This window comes from Mandrillus leucophaeus, unplaced genomic scaffold, assembly GCF_000951045.1.
Source record: "Mandrillus leucophaeus isolate KB7577 unplaced genomic scaffold, Mleu.le_1.0 Scaffold824, whole genome shotgun sequence".
In the NCBI taxonomy this organism is placed as follows: Eukaryota; Metazoa; Chordata; class Mammalia; order Primates; family Cercopithecidae; genus Mandrillus; species Mandrillus leucophaeus.
The window spans coordinates 997,623-1,003,521 of NW_012108964.1; positions in this window are offsets into that span (position 1 = coordinate 997,623).

Here is a 5,899-nt window from a genome sequence, read left to right on the forward strand (position 1 = left end):
CTCATCCTCCTGTTTTGTACTGAATGTTCAGAATATATTCAAATTCTCAAATGCATTGGCCTGCAGAGAATTTCTCATGTGAAGGTTGAGCTGTTTCTGGCTGTTTCAAATAAGTGCCTAATCTTCCTGTAGTTGTGGGCATTAGAACTGCTGCCCTTCCTCTTTTCTTTCAGTAGAAAAAAACTGACCACCTCCTACAGGTGGGAGGAGCAGGCAGTACAAAGGATGATACTGATGAGAAGAAATCATACAGGTAGATGTGGGTATGAGTATTCTACCAGGGAAACTTCCTTAACACCAACCTCAGGCAATGGAGAACAGCTCTCCTTCTATTACAACTCTCCTCTTCACTACAACCCCAACTACGATGCCAGCAAACTTTTGGCTCTAAAGGGCTTAGATAGTAATGACATTAGGCTGGGTGGGTCCTACCGTCTCTTTTGTAACTGCTCAGTCAGGTCTGTGCAGCAGGAAAGCAGCCGTATTCAACACATGAGTAGCTGAGCTAGCTGCACTCCATGCAACTTTATTTATGAAGACTGACATCTGGATTTCATATAATTTTCACATGCCACAAAACATTATCCTTCTGTTGATATTTTTCAACCTTTTAAAAATGGAAAAGCCTTTCTTAGCCTACAAAAAATGTTGGTGGGCCAGATTTGGCCCCTGGGCTATAGTTTACTGACCAACCCCTGCTTCCTTAGCAGACCAGGGTAGGATTTTTGAAATAATTTCACTGGAGTGCCAGAGGCAAATTTTGCAAAATAGATCAAAGTTTGTCCCCAGCCCCTCTCGCCTTCCCGCTGTGTTCCTAGCCTCTCTCTTTTCTGGATTTCACTTTAATTCGGGTTTACAGAGAACTCACACAGGCTCTTTGTCTGCCAGTGACCCCCACACCCAGCCAAGGGTGGAATGGATGGATTGTGATAACTAGAAATGATCAGAAAATCAACCTATTTTGAAGAATTTGCACTGTCAGGTTTAAGACTTCTTCCTGTGGGTAAATATCTTCTCTTTTAAAATACAGGGTTTTTGAGTTGGTGCACGAATTGAAAATGATGACAGTGTTCCCAAATCTTCCCTGCCTATTCCTGGCCCTTCTGCAGTCTGTGACATTTTTCTCCTGAAGCGAGGTCAAAAGAAAGGGGCTCCATTACTGAAACCGAATTTCAGCAAAGTGAGCAACCTCATCCCTGGCATCTCCGGGTCTCTCTCCTACGGCCTCTGCCTGCTCACACAGCCAGACCTGGCAGGACCTGGTGCCCAAGCAATGGCCTGCCTAACATCTAGTTTGCGTTTCTAGGACTGAAGGGCTCCTAAAACAGAGGCAGAGGCTCCTTGAGGATTCTTTGCTTACTGTACCCGAGTCCAGCCCACTCCAGAGAACTGAAACACGTTCTGCATTGGCTGTGTAATGACGATCACCAGCAGGCAGATAGACCTGGCAGGGGCAGATGTGGTAGCTGCAGTAGCCCCAGAACACAGCAAGCTTGCAGCAGAGCCTGCAGGGCACCTGCGGCAAGGAGGCAGGGAGACCCCGCCAGGACCCAGTGATGGTAAGGGATCTGTTTTGGGTCTTTCACTCATGACAAAAGGCCGGTGCTCAGGTACTGGGACCCTCTGGGCAGTGCCCTCTAATTATGGCTTTCCCTTGCCTGCCCTGAAGGCTAGACCTGTCTTCCAAAGCAACAGCATAGTAAGGCAATAAAAATAGGATGAACTTGCATGCTGGTTCCAGCTTTACTACTAAACAGGATGTGTCAGTGTCACTTAGCCTCTTTGATTCTAGGCAGTCTGTAAAATGAGGAGATGGATTAGGTCAATGATTTTCCCTATAGGACAGGGTACATGGGGTGGTGGAAGCTTCACAAAATGCACTGGAGTCTATGGAGGATCATATTCTAAATAGCATGTGAGCCTCCTGCACCAACTCCAACCCAAATATATCAGAATTGGGGTGCAGCATAGGCAGGGTATGAGCTTTGAACAATCTTTGGCAGGCACTGAGATGAAGAAACCCTGACCCAGATGAGAACCATTAGGCTAAATCCTTTGTAAAGACCCCTTGATCTCCAGCAGTCTGTGATTCTGTGAAAAGAATAGAGTCAACAGTGTTATCACTCTGTCCTCTCTGAGTAATCTATGTGGAGTAATGAAACACTTAGTTCAAAAATACGTAACACTGCCAACATGGTTAATATTGATTTTTTAAAAAATTATTTGTAGATGGTTGGTTCCCTGCAGCCTCTACCCTTAGGAAGATATTGGTCTGAGATGAATCAGATGCAAGTGCACCTTGGGAGTTGGGAATATACTGGTATCAGGCCAAGGCAGCCTAGGTAGAAGTTATACAACACGCAGGTAGCACCTTGAATGTAGACAAGGCCAATCCAGACAGCGCCACCTGTTAGTCAAAGTCATCCTGGCCTCTGGCAGGGTTAGAGTGTGTGATGTGCTAATGTTCAAATCCTTTGGTGGTTGGACCCATGCTTTCACTGGTGAGACATTCTGAAGTTTATTACTGTTTTTCTGATAAGGTCAAGATGTTCTTCCAACATTAGATGCTCCAGCAGTCTTTTGTATCTTCTGTTTGGTAACATGTGTCACACTTGTAGCTGCTTGTCAAATTGTCTGTCTTCTGCACTGAAATGTAAGCTCCATGAGAATAGTGACCTTGTCTGTCGTGTTCAACATGGTGCCCAGCATGGGGCCCTGCACATCATGGAAATTCAATAAAAACTTACTAAATATGGATGCAACCCTGTTTAAAGAGTCTTTGCGTGTAGAAACTTCCCCCAGACAGCAGCTGGTTCTCCAAACCACACCAGCATGGAGAACATAATCATTCTTTGCTCAGCCTCAGACCATGAAAGTTCCTGGTGCTCCAAGGCCCCACTCTAGGTCAGCCTTCTTTTATAGGATAAGAGCCAATGCTGTCTCCTAAGTGGTTTCCTTTGTCTTCCATCCTCCATTCTTCAGTCCTCCTTATTCACATTCCCCAGTTCACCCATAGGCTGCTGGCTTCACAGGCTCAGCAATGATCTCTAACCTCTTCACGTTGTGTGAGTTTGCCTTGGGCTCTGAAGTCACTGTGGAGGGATGTGATGGCGATTTGAAATTCTGATAGGACCCTGAGATGGTGGATGGCTAAAGGGAAGTTAACTTCAGGACTGAGGGGAAAACAAAAAGGGTAAGAAGTTTGGATCAAACAATGGAGAGATGAGTTAAGCTTACCTGGAAGGTGAATAAGATTCCCAAACCAAAAATGTTGAACTACCCAAAAGATTAAAAGGGAAGCAGAAAAGAATAGCTAGAATGGAGGTTAGAGTGTTGAGAGCGGGTTTTGATTTTTCCTCCCCTTTTTTCAATCCTTCTTCTTGTTCCCCACTGTAAAGAGTGAGCCTTGCACATATAGTTTCTAAGCTCTAGGGTAGGTCAGAGCAAAGATGAGTGGGGGTTGCAAGTGACAAGAGGTTGTCCAGTTCTGAGGGTTTCTGTCCTCGGGCATATCACTCCCCATTCTCTGAAGCCTCTGTAGCTGGAATTCAAGTCGCTGCCTCTCAGCACCCAGGGGCTTTCAAGGCCAGCAGGGCTAATAAAAGTCATGCATAAGGAATGAAAACAGCAACTTCAGAGCTCTTTGAAATACTACACCCATCAGAAGAAAATCAACAAAACAAGGGAAAGAGCATTTTAAAATGAGCTGACTGGTATTTATCTGTATTTATCCAAGTCCACAAGGCTCTTAGCAGGTTGCAAATTAACACTGCAAGCCAGATTCTGAATAAGCCACAGGGGACCAACCAGAACCTATGTGCCTGGAAACCAGAAGACCTAATGGATCAGCTGTCACTCCCTCTGCTGGGCTGGCAGTTAGAGTTCCTATAAAACCATTTCTTCCCATTATCAGAGTCATGGAGTATTTTACACCCTTCAGTGGCACTCACGATTTGGCAGGCTCATCTTGTGTTTTTCCCTGCCAGTCTGCAAGATCATCTCCTTCCTGGTAGCCCAATGCAGTCCTGGTTTGTTATTATTCCCAGTCCTACAGAAAAATAACAGGAGAAGAATGGAAGATGCCTTTAGATGTGGATGAGAAAAAGAAAAGCCATAGATTTCAGCAACTGGGTGCAGGGGGAACAAAGTTGGGATGGAGAATGGTCTGAGCCTCCCACACTGACTGTGGACAATAAGGGGGTGCATTATCTGAAAAGAACATAAAAACAACAAAAAAAAGAATAACAGTCTGCTTTTTATGACCCATGCATAGGTAATTCTAAACAATGCCAGTGATAACATTTTCCTTGCACTGGCATGACCCCTACCCTCAGCCCGCCTCAAGTTACAGTTGCTTGAGAGTGAATTAATCCAAGGTTCTCATGTGCTGATGGGGAAATGTGGCCCCAGTGTCTGAACAAAGGCCCTTCAGTGAGAGCTTCTCATTGAGCCCAGGTCTCTTTTCTGCCTCCCAGAGGCCTTTTTACTTCGCTATGCTGCCTGAATCTGGGGTTAGAAAACACCGAGTGAAACTATTTCCTCGGTAGAATTTGTTCATGCTAAACAAATAAAAAATCTGAAAATCCTGGAAGAAAGTGCAACAGCTGCCCCCAGTACCTGCTTTACTTATAGCCTATATTTGAGAATTTTCAGTCTTAAAGCAATTTAGTTCTATCCTACCCTTTATTAATATAAAGATAGTTGTTTTTTCCATATTAGAAAATACAACTATTTTCATATAGATTAATTTCTATTTTAAAATCATTGTGACTCTCTCTTCAGGTTTTCAGTTCTCAAACTCAGGTGTGCAAGGAATATCACACAAATTGCACAATGATAAATATTTCATTTTGTAAATTAAAACACCAGTTTATTATGGACTCACAGCCCTCATCCCACCAAGTTAGGCAGGAAAATCAACTTCGGGTATTTAAGAGCTTTCTCACTTCGAGGTTTTCAAGCCATAGCCTTGTCTTTGCAGTTTAGCCCATCCTGCTGGGAACTCCCATGCCATCTGCCCTACAGTCCTTCTTGTATCACATTCAGTGCCTTGGTCTCTTCTCAGCGGGGTCGCCAGTCTCCCTGGATAACGTTTATTTCCTGGCTCTTTTTGGTAGGCACTTTGTTATTGAGTTTCCTGGCATTTTATAGTTATTATTGCATGTGATCTTTTTTCCATTTGAAGGGAATTATTTTTCTCCTGGGTTTTTAAGATCAGGAACATGTTATTAGAGACTCAACTGGAAAAGGAACTAATCCAGGGAAATGCATCTACAAACCAAGAGAAAGGCAAGCGTGGGATTAACTTGACCAACACCCAAATCAGGAGTGGTTTTGTGTTTGATTTATCCACATGAGGGGAGTGAATTCATCACCCCAGGTGTCATATCACCCTGAGTTGTTTCCCTCGCTGACCTCCCTCCACTGACATTGCACATGTTCCAAAGAAAAGTGAAATCATCTGTTCATGCTGGATCTTTGCCTTCACACTCTGCCTCCACAGGTCAAGCCTATGTCAAACGTCTGTCCCCACCTGTCTGACCAACACTGGAAGGAGAAAGAGAGAGAACGATGAGCTAGAAAGAGCTGGGAACAAACAGGAGTGAGGAGACAGGGCCATTCAGGGAGCCCAGGTCAGAGCCCTGCAGACTCACTCTCCTGGAGCAGAGTCCTGCTCCCTCCTGGGCATCCTTACAGTCAACATGATGCTTCCTCGCAAGGGGTTTCCTTCAATCTTTGCAACAGCTCCGAGTGGCAGACACTTTACAGATAAGCTCACAGGACTGGAGCAGGCAGCAGTGCACCAAGGGTCATTCATTGCATTCACAACAAGGTGGGACTCAAATGGTCAACCTCTTTCTTGTAGACTCTGGGTCTTGGGGTCTAACACAGTGGGAAA